The sequence below is a fragment of the Colossoma macropomum genome, unplaced genomic scaffold (assembly GCF_904425465.1).
Source record: "Colossoma macropomum unplaced genomic scaffold, Colossoma_macropomum, whole genome shotgun sequence".
Classification (NCBI taxonomy): Eukaryota; Metazoa; Chordata; class Actinopteri; order Characiformes; family Serrasalmidae; genus Colossoma; species Colossoma macropomum.
In genome coordinates, this window is record NW_023494808.1 from 18,838,017 (window position 1) to 18,856,857 (window position 18,841).

Below are 18,841 nucleotides of genomic sequence, written 5' to 3' on the forward strand. Positions count from 1 at the left end.
TACAGAGAACACACTTCTGCACATTTTAATACACAATCACTGTTTATTTGCTCAGTTTAATATAGTGGGAAAAAATTGTGGCCTGCACAAAAGTTATGGCACATTTTAGATTTTATTTTTTATTTTTTCCAACATGTTAAACTGAGCAAATAAATAAAAAATTGCACTAAAATTTGCAGAAAAATGCCATATTTAAGTTTGTTCTCTATAGGTGATGTACTAACTTATTTTCAGTAAAATAAAATATGTAATTTGACCAGGGGTGTCCAAACTTTTGCATATGATTATAAATTGAATGTAAATCTAGTTCACTTTGTAACTTTGTATATCTAAATATGTGATTATATACCCTGAAGAGCAGAGCAAAAAAGGTGATAGTAATTAATATTCTATCATTCTAACATCATGCTTATTTAGAACAGTAATTCTCAAACTGGTTCTCAGGTCCAGACAGTATACATTTTGGCTTACAGCTCCTAGAGCAAAAACAGTGAACATCTGAGGACCAGTTTGAGAACCTTTGGCTTAGAAGATTCAGACATATAAGGGACTTTAAAGATTGGTCTCTTGAACAGACTTGAATAAGTTAAAAAAAAAAGGTCAACTTGGCTTTTGTACTTACCATAATTTGAAAACTAACGTTGTCTGCTTCTCTGCTTGTTTTCCACTCCAGCCACAAGAACAAATCGGCAGGCTGGCCTCCTCCCACGGGCAGCTGGGCTGGGCTGCAGGGAGTGCCCTACGGATGGGACATGGGCTCCGCACGGGACAGCAGGGACTGCTTCAGCAAGTAAGAACTCATCAGTGAAAAGCAGCCAGATTTGCAACAGTGACTAAAGACATGACCAATAATGTCAGACACCTCCACAGACATACTCACCTAGCATGCTTTTCCAAGCTCCAGAGACTGCAGTGAAGAAGGCAATGTACTGAATTCTCTTGATTCAAATGTGTACACCATCTCCACATGAATAAAATATGTCACTACACTACACAATTTTGGCTTATATGTTAAGTAACATAGATTATTCATGTGGAGGTAACGGCCTGTATTCAGGAAGCTTCTCAGAGTGGGAGTGTTGATTAAATACTGATCTGTTCTTGTGACTGAAGTCATAGTAAATAAGAGAGGCATCTGATTCTAGATCAGCACTCCTACTCTGAGAAGCTTTTGGAATATGGGTCAATATACGCATATGAGTCGAGTCAATTCAGTGCACTACTTAATGATTTTCTGACACTACTGCAGCATAAGCACATTCATAGGCATGTTTATGACATAGTCACAATACACGAGTGAGAAGAATTTTACACAGATACGACACAGTCACATAAACTAATCCTCTGGAGCTGATGGTTTTATTGTAATTAACTCCAGTGTCATTGATTGTTTTTCATCATTATAATTTTACACAATTATGTCTCACTTTATTTGGATAGTCCTCTATAGTCTCCTATACATGTTCACATTGTTAGCAAACTATCTGTTAAAACTCAGTTGATGCTAAACAGTGGTGGGGCTAGGATTTGGACCAAGGTGAGGGTTGGGTTTAGGTTTTGGGTTGAGGATAGGTTTAGGATTAGAGCCAGATTTAGAGTCAATGAAAATTGTGGTCAATTGAGTAGATATTTAATTGAATGTAACTTGAAAGTAAATTAAGTGTCTATAAAGCATCTAAAGTGGACTATCCAAATTAAGTGTCACCTTGGTTTAAACTTACAAAATAAAAAAAGGAAAATAGGAGGCGGGGACGTGGACACAACACATTTTTGGCTTTTGCTAAATAATCTTTCAGTATTTTTTTAAATTATTTTAATTGTTTATATGAAATCAATCTGCTCATCTCTGTAACAAATGAAAGTGTAACTTTGTTTCCACAACCTGCTGCACGTGACATAATTGCAGATGTTACAATTTCTCCATGGGAGTGGTTAACTGGAACAGGCTGCGTCATAAGAAATATCCTTAGTGAAAAAAGGCTATGTTAAACAAATGGCAAATTTATTTTTGACCATGAAGTAGAACCGCAAATATCAGCATGATAAAATTACTTCTTTCAAACTTTGCTTCTTACTTCCTGGAAAAGGAAACTCATTGCTCATTATATATATATATAATCCATGAGCCCAACTCATCTTGCAGACCCCCTGGCACACACGTTGACTACTATTTTAACCCCAAAACACCTCATCCAGCTCATCATATAATTAATCAAACCCTTAATATGCTGAATTTTGTGGTGGGGACTTCACAAGAAGGAAATTTCATAACTTTAAAGATCATGGTTTCAATTTTGCAATGTTTCCCAAAATCCACCTCAAAAGAAAAAAATATAAAAAGAGTGCTTTTTTATGATCATAAACTTCGCAAAAACAGTTTAAATGTGGGTGGGGGGGGCATCAGAAAGAAATTTCCGTTGCTATATATTATTCTTTATTTAATTCCAAACATGTCTTTGTTTGATATTTCAAACCTTGTATGTAAACATTAATTGAACAGGTTTTATACCTTTTCTATTGCACCACCTTTGGATCCTCCACTTATCTTCACATGCTGTTCTGCAAGTGTGAGTTTATTATTCAGTGATCATATATTATGAATACTGAAAGTATAAGAGAGCGTTCTAGGGGAAAGTGCTGGAGTGAACTGCTTGCAGTTGGCTCAAGCATGAGTGCTACTTTTGCAAAGAGGTCAGCATGTTTCATTGAGGACATGATAAACAGCTACGGGCGAAACGTCTTTGTGCGCTACGCCTAAGAAATGTCTCATTTAATTAAGCAAAATTGAAGCCAAAATCTTACCCCAAAGCAACTGGCCAACAAACACTGCAGAGCATCCTGGAGGATAACAAGAAGAACAGATTTAACATGAATGTCAAGGTTTGGTCGATCCAGTCATAATCTGTTTATAGTTATAGTATGAATACATTTGGAAGCATTATAAAGAAATGTACACATGGCCAAAGAGAAGTGACCACGCATTGTGATGAAATACACCACCATTCAAATGTTTGGAATCACTCATCTTGTTGATAATTGCTGCTATTTTACTCACTTTATTTTTAAGTTATTAATGTAGATTGATTATAGATGTAGATTGAAATACTGTAAGCTAGACACCAGAATGTTCATTCTTAGCAAAAAGGGTTCTATATAAATGTGTAATAAAGGTCTAATAAAGGTTTAATAAATGTCAAATAATTTTTTTTTGACTTGTAACAATAGCAGGACCCGTATACACCAGACTTTCCATCATAGAGAACCATGTAACTATGAAAAGAACCCTCTGTGCTTTCAAATGTCATGGTTCTATTGATAACTATTGCCTTTGCACTTTGTTGAAGAACCCCTAAATAACCACTCTTTAAGCATGTATTACAAATTGTATTCAATATTTCAATTTTTTGAGAATACTTAGAAGTTATTGAATAAAAAATAATATCCTGTAATTATTTATAGTCCATTTTTGATAAGCTGCCCCAAGATTTGATCACCACATTTTAGATACCAGACATGCTAGATCATTTTAGCATAACTTTTGCAGCTTTCTTAGTCATTAACAAAATCATCTACATCTCTGTTCATCATTCTGGATGATTAGAGGAAATCTACAAAGCTGTATTAGTAACATCATAAAAGATCATTCCATACATTTATCTGCAGCACTTTATGATTTTTTTTTTGTAAACGGTTCAAAATGGGATTTTTGAATGATGGTGTGTATCTTTAAGGCCTATAAATGGTACATCTCACTTGCATCTACATAGGAGACGGATGGTGCAAGTAGCAGTTTGTTACTATATATGTGCATCGCAGTAATTGACATAGATTAAATTACATTTTATGCCACATTTCACACATTTGCTTGCTGGCATCTCTCTTTTAATATGAACAATGGGGTTGGCCTGTCTGCATTAGCAGCATTTCATGGTTGATGTCCTGCTAGACATAAATAGATTGATTTGAAATGCTTGGCAGTTATCATGCAAATGACATTGTAGTCTCCCCCTGCCATTGTTATTTGGTTGTATGTCTTAGCAATCTGATAACACATGCTTGATGGTGCCTTACCTACATTTACGTTGCTTGTATGTACAAGTATATCTTAACTGAAGCAGAGATTACACAGATGCCATAACTGGTAGTTTGTTCATTATGTTCCAGTTGCTGAAAATGTACTGTGTCCAAACTGAATTAATCTGAAACTATGTTAAATGAAATGGCCATATATTGTATTGCATTCTCTCAATACTTCCCTTGCTTCCATTTAACCCTGCCCTACCTGACATATCACCTGAGATACATTCAGAGACCTTAGTGATTTCTTCAACTCAGCCTTTAAACTCCGCTGCGCACATTTATTAAAAATTATTGGCAAAAGTCCATCATGTGTCACAGAGATTTGTTAAAATGCATTAGATTCTTGAGATTTCAGCAGAAAAGATGAGTGCTGAATGATTTCTCTACATCTCATGGCTTACTTTCAGTGGTAAGTGTTGAAAGCCAATAAACATGTGATTTTACTCACACAAGCTAATGAAATTTTTCACTTCACTTCATCAGTGTCATTGCGTTGATCCCAGTAACCAATTAGAATAGCAGTATATGCTGCAGCAGACTGAAGAGGAAAGAACAAAGTTCTAGCACCAATGAAGACCATGCAAATTCATATACATTGTTACCTGGAAAAAGCGTGTGTAGGCCCCAGTTTTTGTTAGAGCTTTCGAAGACCTGTTGGCTCTTATACATGTGTATACATGTGTTTGAAGACATTTTCATCTTTATGTACATGTTCAAAGAAATATATCGTCGCTGTCCAATGAAAAACATGTATCTCCATTTTATTTGATTTTTACTTTTCCGCATCATTTGAGCTCAACAGCCGTCCTTTACATTGCGTGAAAATTTCACGATGATTGAACCAATCACCAGAAACGGTCCAAAATTGCTTAGAATAAAAACTTTTTCTATTAACTTACATTGAAAGTAAAGAAGGTTTTTGCCCTCTCCAGCTTTGTGAAAATATATTATTAAAGATGCCATAGAATGCTGTATTTACATTAGCATAGTTGAATAAGGAGAGGTTGGTACATGGAACTGACATATCATGAACCTCAAACACTGTTGTCTCCTCCTTCAAATCTTGCATTGGCAAAAGGGGGTGGCAGAGTGAGCCAATTCCAAAAGCCTAAATGGTTATGTAATAGTCTTCACTCATTAATATTTACACCTTAAAATTTACATACATCAGCTCACGTTTTAGCTCAGCATGTATTGTGAAGAACGACACAGCATCAATGAAGCAACAGCAGTGAAAATGGCAGACTATGTACAGAAATGTGCTGTTGCAGGCTGTGAAGGGGATGTTGGCACTTTTCATCCCCCTCCCAATGAACCAAACTGTAAACGGTCGTGGTTGATGTTCATTTTTAAACGTAGGAAGTCGGCTTCCTATTCACCAACTTCTTAATTGAATGTTCCATTCCACCTTAAATCCTACAGCTTGTACAGGCACCAGAATGTACGGCTTCAGCGTTCACGAAACAAGCCATATGGCAACAATGCGCAATCATACCATAGCACCATAAAATCTAAAAAAAAAGCACCATAAAATCTAATTTTTCTCTAAAAACATCTTTTTATTAAAAAACAAGACCAAACAAATCCAACTTATACTTAGTAAAAATGTACGACCCAATATTTACAAATATTGTAAATTTGTAAATTTTCAATTGGTATTTGGAATATATGGTAATAACAACATCATACTAAGAATTCCTGGTCATGTGATGTCATAAATTATTTATCCTTTCAAAAAGTAAAAGACACTTTTTCCACAATTAAATAGGAAAACACAGATTTTATATTACTGCTTTTTAGGAAAATTGAGAAGGTAATTGTTGCCATATGGCAACACTGTGCAACAGAGGGTTAAAAGGCAGAAACAGACACTTTTTTTCATATCTAACACTGTTCATAGGCAGATTTAGCACTGAGGACTTCTTGAATTTGCCTGATGGCTGTTTGGCTGCTGTACTGCTCCTACCTGTTTGGCGTGTGCATGTGTGTCCAATTCAGTGTGATGTGTAGATATGTTGCACGCACTCACTGTCCCCATCAGCACCCCCCTCTCTCTCTCTCTCTGTCACCCTCACCCCCCTCTCTCTTTCTCCAGAATGCAAATGCCTCATGCCTTTCGCCTTCGATTGGACGCCACTCTGTTCAAACCCTATGCAAATTTCCATTGCAGCAACAGATCAGTGAGAGTGCTTTTCTCCTAGCAGGGATTCTTCTAGAATCCGATTAACCCCTTCACCTCTCATGTCTCTGCTCTACTACTCACTCTTCATCTGTCATTTCTCTGTTATTCCCCAGATGAAACTCCACCATGAACCACTCCACATGGAACACTCTGCTCTATAGTACTGATTGCTACCCAATACTGTAGACTTGGTTAACAAGTAGTGAATCATTCACACTCAAACCAAATCTATTGTTCAGTTTCTCTGCAGAATCTTACAGAATTGGTAGCTTGTCGGCGGCCTCAAGGCTGTCGTGTTAGCTTGCTAAATTGGATGAAGAGATGACATGGTTGTTAAAGGACACTATTTACAACAGGATTGTCTGCCTGGAGATTTGAATAGAGATTTGACCAGTGCTGTAAACAGAATAAATTGCTCTGCTAACCTGAATGTAGGTGACGTATTAAGCAACTAGGAATAGGCTGTGCTAGCTACACATGCAGTTCATGCAAGGAACATAATATTTCTGTCATGTCTGAAGCTCTGAACTACATTTTTCACATCTTTTCAAAATGCTACCTTTTCATTGTGTGGACATTTCATAGCAAATCAGGGAACAGCGTCAACAGCAATTTTTCTTCTTTTTTTGTCTATTTTCTTTTCTTAACTGCTACACATCCTTTCAGACTCATAGTGCTGAGTTGTCTTCTCACAGTGGAAGGATGGACAGAAATACCTATGGATTTTTTCAGATCTGAATCAAGAGTGGAGCTTGATTTTAGACACTCTTTTTGTTTCACTTATTTCCATTTACTTTCCCCTTGTGAATCATCTTCAATCAATTGTCTATCATTTTGGTTAGAGTGCTCATGAATTACTCAAAGTTGCTGTTATTGCAGATGATAACTGACACAGAGCAATTAAGTTTTATGAGTCCACTTTTGCCAAGGTTTGTCATTTCTTGGCAGCACAACATAAGTAAAAACCTGAAATTCAATTTTCATACTTTTCATACTTTTATTCCCAATAAAATTAGGATTTTCTGTTGTTTTGCTAGAAATCAGTGTGTGACTAAATGTCATATGAATGTTCAGGTGACAAAATCTCATTTTTTTAGCCATAAGGTTTAGCCGTCTTGCATCCAAATCAACTACTCATCGAATTCAATGCTATCTTTGTGATGATACAGCACACAAATACAGTTTAAACATTTCCTGAATCTGTAGAGTCGCCCTTTCCATTCAGTGTTATCACAAGATCATACGTGACTCACATCCGGAGTTATGAGGCTATGAAGAGGGGGCTGAGATACATGTCATCTGCCTCTCTGTCACAATTACACTGTGTGTAATTGGAGGATTTGTGTGTCTGTCTACATTTTGTGTGAAACTGATCAATGGAAATCACTAAGGACTGACCCGTCATATTGAGAACCCTTCATTCTTCATTAAGTCCACATCAGAGACACATGTGACATGGCAGTCAAAGAGTTTACAGCCAATGAAGTTGTTAAAGCAGTTTTGGAAAGTAGAGATGTCATATGCAAGTGCCTTTAAAGGTGAATTTAAAAAGTGTTGCAAACATTGAGAAGATGCCATCAGACCCCAGAGAGTTAATCGGTTGGAAATATTCTTTGGATTTGTGCTCAGACAAGATCAGAGAACACAGACCAGAGGAAATGTAATATTTTAGACAAGGACACTGACGGTTAAATATGGATTTAAAGAATTATATTTGAATATAAAACAAAATGGCAGTAATGACTCTTGATTGGTAGGGGCATTGTGGAGGGTGTGACCTTGTGGAGAGAGGATGAGAGTAAGATTTAGTGTAGCGGTGTGAGTCAGTGGTGGAGTTTGCCTCAGTGGAGTTAAGCGTGCTCTTTCCGCTCACTGGGTCGTGGCAGAGCCAGCGACTCTAAAAATATGTCCATCAACACTGAAACAAACACACGCTCTCCCTCTCTCTCTCTCTCTCTCTCTCCCTCTCTCCCTCTCTCCCTCTCTGTCTCTGTCCTCTGCTTACTCTCATGAATTGATTTGTTACCCAATAGCCATTACCACAATCTGTCCTTGTTGCACGCTGGAGTCAAATAGACTCTGCTGATCACAAACAGTGCGAGTGAAATGCTAATGCATCTTCTGTATGAAAGATGCCACGGCAACTAAATTTTCCTTCTGTGAGGTTATGTGGTGGAGAAAATGAAAAGTGACCAGGATATTCACTCAACTGATATACAACATGGTACATATGCCAAAGGAAAGGATACCAAGCCAGTTTCTAACACAAGATAGCTCATAGATAAAGGATGGGTCATTTTGGGCACCTTTACTCTTATTTGTCAAAGTTGCGTACAGTCAAATCTGATCATAAAATGAACGCTTCACTTCATCTTTGGCATATCTGTACAATCAAACTCATGTCTGCTAGGGGTGTGTACACTAGAGTGTAGTACCAAAACTATTATAAATATCATGTATAATATCATTAACAATATTAAAAATAGAAAGTAACAAAACATACCACTAATTTCTGCTCATGGCAATCCAGTACAAACATGGATGCACTTATTTTGCATGCATATTGGTAGAAACAAATGCTGCAACTATTCCATGTTCCAGATAAAGTCATAATACACTGTGGTTTTGTTTAATACTACTGACACCACCCAAAAAATAACAAATACAAAACACAGCTAGTGGAGAAGCATCTCATAGACTTCAGTAATACAACACTTAAATATGTTACTTTAAAGGAAATAATCACACTACACAATCACATCATTGTACCATCTTAAAAAAGCAATTTTTTCAGTTGTCGTAAGTTGAACATTATAAAGTTTGGTCAGTAGGGGGAGCAGTGCACTCACTGCTCAACCTCAAACTCCACCTGGGAGCACAGCCATTGGTTCATGAGATGCTGAATGCTGTCATTTTATTGGCTCTGTGCTGAAACATCTGCATAAATCATGTAAATGATGTGTAAGCCGGCGCTTGATTTCACGCACTGAAGCTGATTCATCATTTGTGCTCAAACTTCCTCTTGTTTCCACATCATGCAGAAGTTTCATATGCCGAGTAGTTCATACTTCAGCAAAGATTATTGTTACTATATATTAAATTTTGTGCTGCAGAGCACAAATAGTCCGGTTGAACTGGATTTAATGCAACATAGGATACCAAATATTAAATGAAAATCTTTGTGACGGTAAAATTTTTTTCATAGTAGTTTTAAATGTGGCACTACTGGGTCTTTTTGCTATTTCACCCACCTCTGTCTAAGTGTGTGTTTATCTCTTTATACATGTTCTAAGTATGTGATCTTTCAGCTTACATGTGGCCGCCAGTGGTATCATGTTTAAGACAGTTGTGAAGATGTTCTGCTTTGTGTGTTGCATAATAATTTCTTCTCATTAAGGAAAAGTCCTGGCATGACATAATAGACAGATGCTACCGAATTATGCAGACTCATACACAGACGGTGGAGCGTAATTCATCTCCTTATTGAAAGCAACATAATCCTACAGTCCATAATCTCCGTCCTCTATTCTACACTTTAATCAATAGGATACTACAGTGTTTAACCTAAAGGTGACACCTCTGACCAAAATCAGGATAAAATCACAGTTTGTTCCACAACTAAATGCTTCAGTATATATATACATTTGATTACGTGATTTTCTGTGTGACAATAAGTTAACACACCTTCTTCAGGGACCAAGCAAAAAAAATATTTGCCGAGTTTAACATTAAAAAAAAGATCATGAAATATTAAAAAGTGCGCAATAACTTTTTCCACAGGCCACATTTTATGTGTCATTTTTTCCCAGTATGTTACATTCAGAATATCAACAAAACGTCATTTATTTGGAGCACTTAAACTTTTATATGTAACGTTGGTTTAGCATTCTTTCCATGTCAGCCAGCGAGGAATGAATGTAATGTTACATCATTCTGTTGGGACGTGCTGCTATGACAGCAGGTGACCTCTGGAGGCCAGTCCAGTGAATTGTTCTCTGGTTCCAGGGAAGTAAACACGATTTATTTTGGCCCAGATGTGCATCTGGAGGCAGCTGCTGCTCCCACAGACAACAAGACAACATACTGTAGATGACAGTGAGGGCTGCTGGTGGAAAGAGGAGCAGTTGTTTATTTTGACATTCAGAAATGATACACAGAGAGGAAGCACTGCAGTACTGCAGCAGGAGTTAGTGGTGGAGAGGAGAGGACATGCAGAGGAAAGCTTTGGTGGGGATATCTGTGTGGTGGTGTGATGTCTGCATGAGGGTGGGCAGTGTGGCAAAATTAAAACATTATGCTACATTAATATAATACTCGCATGTATCAGGATACAGTGCCCTCCACAAATATTATTATTATTATTAGTATGCGAACAAAAATGCAGGATCTGTCCCTACATGAGAGAATAATAATCAAAGCAGTGTATCCATCCTCTGGCTCAAGTGCATTCACTCTTAAAAATAAAGGTTCCTAATTGGTTCTTGGCTTGGATATGCAGTTCCACTATGGCATCACACCACAGAACCTTTTTTTTGGCACTTTTTTATTTTTAAGAGAGGACACCAGATGCCAGACTTATTTAGTGAGCTAGTGAAGAAGCTATAAGGAAGCCAATGCTCAATTCAGGCAGAGATAGAGTGAGAGAGATAGAGAAAGAGAGAGAGATGGAGGGAGAGAAGGAGATTGTTCCCTGCAGCAGGTGGGCCATGCCGATGTGGAAATGATTCTTTCCACCAGCAGCCTGAGCTCACATGCTTCCCAAGTAGTGCAATCTGCCACCCTGTTATCCCCCGAATCTCCCGTATCCCACCAACAGCAGCTCAGTTCAGTGTGTAAAAGTTAATGTTCCAGTCTTCCTGCTAGTTGCACCGTACATACGTTCTGATTACCCTGTATTTACCATTAACGCATGAAAAAAGTATCTAATCACTTCATAATCGCTTTCCAGCCAAATCTCTGCACGGGGATTTACGCTTATTTAATCTTTCCTTTTAATCTGATTGAGTCAATAATGGAGTTATTATGCAGCTAATATCCCTCTTTCAACCAAATCCGCTTTGTGTATTTTTGAGTTGAATAGATTTTTCACATTTGATTGAGTAATGATTAGAGCTGGCACAGTGCCATTCTTTCTTTCCCAAAATCAATACTGATACAATATTATAAATAATAAAAAAAAAAACTAGTAATTTTAAAAATGAGCTAATTCTATCTTAGCCACTCCATTTTCACTTAAGATGACATTGATCTACAATGCGATTTTGCAATTTTGCAATACATGCTATTTTGAAAATCAACAACAGATTTTACTTTGTATTTAAAGATCAGTAGACTACATTAGATTTGTATGTATAAGATTAATCAGATAGTGTTTACAAACTTTGTCTACAATTATCTAAAAAATCATTATCATCAGATCTAATTAGTGTTATTTAAATCAAGCCACAGAGCTTTAACTCCTTATATGTCCAGGCCCTCGGCAAGCTCAATGTTTTATTACACCCTTCTACAGAATAAGAGTAGCTCAGCCAGGTTGCACTGAAGTCCCTGTAATTTCTGAATAATAAGCCTTAGTATGTAATAAGCCTGAGATTTTAAGGGGTTAAAAGAGTGAGTTACTTACTAATTTTAAGATTTTAAAATCATTTACAGCACAAAATCTTTTTTTTTCTACATCACAGTATAAACAATCTAAGGTGCTACAGATAATATTATCCATGGTCTCATGGGTTCATCACCTATTTATATTTCTGTTTCTCTCTTTCTCTCTCTACCTCTCTTTCTTGCTTTTCTCTCTTTCCATCTCTCTCTGTCCTCTCTCTATCTCCCTCCCTATCTCTCTTTTTCGTTTTCTCTTTCTCTCCTCTCTCTCTCTCTCTCTCCCGCTCTCCCTCTGTCTATGTCTCTCTTTCTCATTTTCTATCTCTCTCCATCTCTCTCCCTTTCTATCTCTCTCTCCCTCTACATCACTCTTTCTCACTTTCTGTCTCTCTCACCCCTTCTTCTCTCTCTCTCTCTCTCTCTCTCTCTTTCTCTTCCACTCTTTCTATCTCTCTCGGACTCTTTCCCTGACTTTCTCTTTTGCGTTTTTTTTCTCTCTCTCTCTCACCCCTTCTTCTCTCTCTCCCTCTCTCTCTCTCTCTCTCTCTCTCTCTCTCTCTCTCTCTCTCTCTTTCTCTCTCTCTCTCTAGTCATGTGTCTCAGAGCAGTTCTCTGGAGGAGGTACGTCTGGACGGGGGTCAGCTGCTTCCCCCGGCTCCTCGGCGGGTGGAGATGAGGAGGGACCCTGTTCTAGGGTTTGGCTTTGTGGCGGGCAGCGAGAAGCCGGTGGTGGTTCGCTCTGTCACTCCAGGTAACCAGTACTTAGTACTTACTACTGCACACAGTCTTACTGATATTAATTAGTGGAGCCCAATCACGTCCTGACTGAACCAGTTTCAGCACCATGGACAGCTGCCTACAGTCATTCATAGCTCTCCTTACGCTGACAGCAGTTTATGCTGACAAGCATTCAGAAATGACTGAACTAAAATGGACTAGAGTCAGCTCAAGGTCCACTTAAGAGATTACTCTGCACCTGTTTAGGTCCAGTGAAAAATGATGTTAATACAGCATACAAAAACATGTTAGACAATTATATGCTTCCAACTTTGTTGGCAAAAGTTTGGGTAAGGTCCTTTCCTGTTCCAGCGTGGCTGTGCCCCAGGGCACAAAGTGAACTCCATAAAGACATGGTTTGACAAGTTTGGTGTTGAGAAACTCCAGTGAACTGCACACAGCCCTGACCTGAGTCCCACTGAACACCTTTGGGATGAGTTAAAACGTTGACTGTAAGCCAGGCCTTCTCATCCAACATCAATTTCTGACCTCACAAATGCTGTTTTGACTGAATGGGCACAAATTCCCACAGACACCCTGTGAAATCCTGAAGAAAGCCTTCCCAGAAGAGTGGAGGCTGTTAGAGCTACAAAGGGGGGCAACTCCATATTAATGCCCATGTCCCATAAGCTCATATAGATGTGATGTTCACATGTCCACATACTTTTGGCCATATGGTGTATCCTGCTGACCAGCTTCAGTCAAAAATAGTCCAGTACAACACAACTGATATCTAAAATTGATTTCTAAAATGAATCTGAAAAATGTATTAGCACATTAGCAACAGATAAAAAAACGTATTTTTCTTGATATTTACACAAGTGCACACTTATATAACAGTATAAAAGCCCTATAGTGACCTCTCAAATGGACCTTTACTTACTTACTCCAGTGCATGTTAGCTTAGCCGTGTTTTAAATATCAGCGTATAACCAGTATGAACACATGCTGAGGGTTTCTCAGTCTCCCCTCTGTAAGGCTGTGTCATCCATCAGTTCACTCAGCTTCACACTATCACAGATAAACACTTCCCAGGGAAAAATAATTAGAGCGTGCAAAATTACTGCGAGTGTCACGAACAAAATGCATCTTCATCTGTAATGCGAGGCTGCGGTGTGAGCAGAGAGGAGCTAGCTGGAGGCTGTCTCGGTCGAGGGTCTTCCAGAGTAGAGATTACCTTGTGTCAGAGAGGAGAGAAAAGGTGAAAGGTGAAAATGCTTCTTTTTTGCACTCCTTTCTAATTTAACCTAATTGTTTGTCATTACAAATTCTATTATCAGCACAACAATTTGAGTGAAAAGTAGAATATTTTAATTTTAGAGAATTTCAGAGTTTCTTAGTATTTGGTATGCGCTGGGTGCACTGGAGCTGGCATTGACTTCACAAGTTTGTGCAAAACCTCTGATGAGTAGATCAAATCAGTCACATGAGCTTCAATAGAAAAGACATATAAAAATCTTCTTGTACAAAGGCCTTAATATGGTCAATTTCACAAATTTGCTTCAGTATGAATACTGACCTAGAGCGTGCAAAATCTGAGTGCAAAACTATAACTTTTTGTTGTTTAGTTGCAGATTTAAGATATCCCAGATTTTCAATGAATGTTGGCTCCTGTGCACAAAAAGGGGGGGAGGGGGGCAGGCCCAAATACTAATGGCATTTATTAATGGTTTTAGCCTGGTCAGAGTCCAGATTTGAACCTTATAGACAATATTTGATCTCACATTAAACAGAACACTAGCTTGGCAATGTTTTTCAGCTGTCTGAAGCCATCAGTGCTGAGTTAAACAATATTGACTCTTCTTTCTGTGAAAGGGTATCTGCATGTTTACTCACAAGACTTCAACATTTAAAGAAAGAAAAAAGCTATCTGTTTGTTTTGTTCTTATTAATTTACTGATTAATGATCTGCTGTTAAGCCCATTAAAAGCTTGATGGTTTGTCATTTTTGCACAGAAGTGTGTTTACACACACGTAATGCATAGGTACACACACACACGCGAACACATGCATGATCTCGTATCCTGACACTGTAGAAAAACAACGTTGTGTGCACAATGCATGTATTAAATTAAGCTATCAGTGCTTGTATGATGCATTTTCATTCTGAGAAAAGAGAGATGACACTTATGAATACATATATGGTATGTATGTGCGTGTGTGCTGAGTGGTTTAAATGAAATCAAGTGTAGGTGCATGCGCAGTTAATGTGATTTTTGATAAGAGTAAGACGACATTGTGTGTGTGTGTGTATTAACAGGTGGTCCATCAGAAGGAAAACTGATCCCAGGAGATGAGATCATAATGATAAACGATGAAGCTGTCGCCTCAGCGCCAAGAGAGCGGGTCATTGACCTTGTCAGGTACTGATCAACTGAACCTTCAGCAGTGTGCTCACTCAAATAATCAGTTCATCCATCTACCCATCTGCCAGCACATTCATTCATTCATTTCATTCGTTCATTCATTCATTAGTTCACCCATCCATGTTCTATATAGTTCTCAAAAATGGTTCTGTGAGTTGTCCCTTTATAAAAGGGGAATCAAAGCGATATCAGCAGAAAATGCTGGATTAAAGATGAGAGGAAAAAAACTTTATCTGACTGTCAAATCTAGCCTGAAATACCACATTCATACTGTGTGATGTGATGTTAGCTGTGCTTTTCTTTGTGTGGGGTAGTAGTGTTTTTGAGTAGCATCAGCATCATAGCCTACTTTGCTCATCTGAAGTGAAGTGCTTCCACTAAAACTAGTTCATGTTAAAGCTTTATATTTTTCGAATACAAAGGTATAGGATCAGTATTGGCTGTTACTCAAGTTTTCAATATTGGTATGGAAAAAGAAAAAGTGGCTTGTCACAGTAGTAGAAGCCTTTAAAGAACCATATACCAGGTTCTCCATCATAGACAAGAACCATTTACCCAGGCAAAGAACCGTTTAAGCATTAAGAGTTGTCATGGTTCTATATGCAACCACTGCCTTTCAGAAGAACCTTATATAAACCACTTTTAGACGTTCCAACAACAGTTTTACCAGTTAAAAGGGTTTGTTAGGAACAGCAGGAAAAACAGAAATAGTTATTTCCACTCAAAAAAACAGAATATCTGTTGAAAGCGTATGATATGACAATAATATATAACTACATTAATATATATATAAATGAATGTAATTATATATTATTGTCATATCATAAGCTTTATATATATATATGTCATTGTCTGTAATGACTGCACCTTCTAAGGTAAAAAATCAATATAGCTACACATAGACTTACTGGCTGCTTTATTAGAAACACCTACCTTGTAGCTTTGCCTTGCTAGTGTACAGTTAGAGAATGTAGTTCTATCCCTTCATCACTGATCAGTTTCTGACCATAGAGCTGCTCTTAACTGAACATTGGGTGGTGGACCACTCTCAACCCAGCATTGATACTGATGTATATAAGAACGCCACATACATTACACGCACCACCCCCATGTCAGTGTCACTGCTGTGCTGAGAATGATCCACCACTCACATAATATCTGGTCAACAGCAGCCCTGTGGCCAGAAACTAACCAATGATGAATGAGATAGAGGGTGCATGACAGCACCTATATAGTATAAGGTGCACTGTTAGTTATTAGTTGGTGTCTTCTAAAGCCAGACAGTGCTGTTCTTTAGTGACTCACCCTGTACGTTTGAATAAACCATTGTGTACGAACAAAGCCTAAGATTTATATACTTACACTATACAAAAACGCTTGGTCTGATTGACATGCTATGTGAAACACAGCCTCTACAGACAGCTCAATAAAGTGGTTGTAATTGTGTTTGTGTGTTTCAAATTGGCTAAAATTGCACAGTGTATTCCTGGTGGGTTTGGCCAAAAATATTTGTTATGAGTTCAATATGTTCTATGTGCAGAAATAAGAGTTTTAGGATTCAACAGGTAAAGTTCAAAATCTCACTCTATCAGTACTGCACAGTGTAAGAACAGGGCAGTAAGGAGAGCTTATCCAGATTAAAACATGTTTCAAAAGCATTATTTGTGAATAAGTTTATTAAATCAGCAGGTCAGGTTCAAACTCAAAACATAATGATGCCATATGGTTTGGGTTTGTAGTCAAAACATAATAATGCAATTTGGGTTGAGTCAGGTTCTGACTTGAAGCAATGATGCAGTTTGGGTCAGGTCAGCTTCAGACTCAAAAATATAGTGATGCAGTTCAGGTCGGGTCAGTTTTGGACTCAAAACATAGTGATGCAGTTCTGGTTGAATCAGGTTTGTACTTAAAATATAATAAACATGATGATGCTGTTTGGGTTGGGCTCAGACCTAAAACTTAATAATGTGGTTTAGGTCAGATTGGGTTGGGTTTGGAGGCAAAACGTAATGATGCAGTTGGGCTGGGTCAGGTTTGGACTTACAACATAACGATGCGTTTGGGGTTGGGTTTGGACTCTAAACCCTGCGATGCTATTTGGGCCTAGTTGGGTTCAGACTCAAAACATAAAGGTGCGGTTTGGGTCGGTTTTGTAGTCAAAACCTATTGATTTTCGATTCTGGTTGGTTTCAAACTCGAAATTTGGGTCAGATTGAGTTCAGACAGAAAATTCAGGCTCCAACCAAATTTTCATGCCCAATTAAGCTCTAAGTGAAAGTACAGTGTAAGTTTTTCTAATGAAGCAGATGGTGACTACATAATTAGTGGAAAACAATGACAGTAAAAGACTGTTTCTTCATTTGTCATACTTGTGCAGATTCATTATTAATTCTCTCAGAGCAGTTTATATTAGTCCCATCCACAAAAACACAGAGAAATTCAGTTTCATTTTACTGTGGAATTCAGCAAAACAGGATCATTTGCTTTTGTGCAATAAATGCTGCTTCATATCTGCAATCATTTGACATGCTGAAAAATAATTGTCTGACGAGTTCCTTCTGCATGTTTATGTCTGTCCAGGTAATAGAATAGACTATCTGTCTCAGCTCACAATTGAGCAAGCTTTACAGAAAACTGGCAATCTCATTCAACCTCATTACATATCACTCATTTTTTGTCGAAATATGCAAGTCTACAGTTTTAAATAATATTTGTTTTGGATGTGAGTGTAAGAGCGCACTGATTGGATAGATTAGGTTTTTTTATTGTGTGATTAAGCTAACGTTGGCATGGTGGCAAATTTGTCGCAGTTTTTTTCAAGTATAGCATTTTAAACTGGAAACTCAACATTGTGTTACGAAATCCGAACAATCATTGGTGGGTTTTCCATTCACCACTTTTTTTGCAAATTTTGAAAATGTGCATATAAAAACTAAAAACAACCTAAATTTTGCAAAAGAAGTTTTTATGCTTGGATAAGGTGGAAAAGTTGGTTTATCAATAAAGGCGAAATGCAAAAACAGTGATGGAAACAGATTTTTCAAATAAGTGTTGACATAGTGGCGATAAAGTCATGTTTGGCACTGTCTGAGTCCTATCAGAACTGTTTGTCCCAGTTGCATTTGCAGGGTGGGTGACTGTGAAGTAAGACTTCAGCCCTCGTTAAATGTGCCGCTGTCCGCTCTGCTCCGTCTGGCATCTCTGAACTATTAGAGCTACAGCCATGAACAGCTGACGAAGGACTGTCATAACTGTCCTACTGAGAGATAATAAAAGTTCACTTCCCTCCACTTTATATACCACGAACTGTGAGTGAGACTCCTGGGTGCAAGAAAATCCATCAGTGCCTACGAAAGAATGCGTATGTGGGCGGAGCATGGAGAGATCAATTACTTGAAGCTTTTAGTCTATATCTTGGCTTAAATGTGCATGTGTTGGTTCAGAATGTTCTGTAGCTTTAGCTTGTAAGCACCTACGTTATAAATACCTTTAGTAAGCACTTACGCATTGTGCACCCCATTAAACAGTGTGCATAAGCAAATGACTGACAGTCCTCCCTGGCAGCTGAAAGTAATAAAGGCAGAGGAAAAACAGCAAGATCATGAGTTTTGTCGCTCTTATGTGGATGCAGTCTCAGTCTCGTCTCGTAATTACAACTCATAAAACAAAATAACGAACAAAATGCCAGGCAGACAAAGGCGGGTGAATTTGTGCTCATGGAAAATGGAGGTTAGTGGCATTTAAACAAATTAAAAAAAAGTCTGAAATAAAGAAATGTGGACGTGCTCGCGCTTTCAGCAGCACACCACTGTTTGGAGTGCAAAAGTCATATGAA

General features: G+C 37.9%; 1 pseudogene; it reads left to right on the forward strand.

Annotated features, from left to right (window-relative positions):
• LOC118798400 overlaps positions 1-18,841 on the forward strand; it is a 77,727-nt pseudogene that overhangs the window by 33,394 nt on the left and 25,492 nt on the right.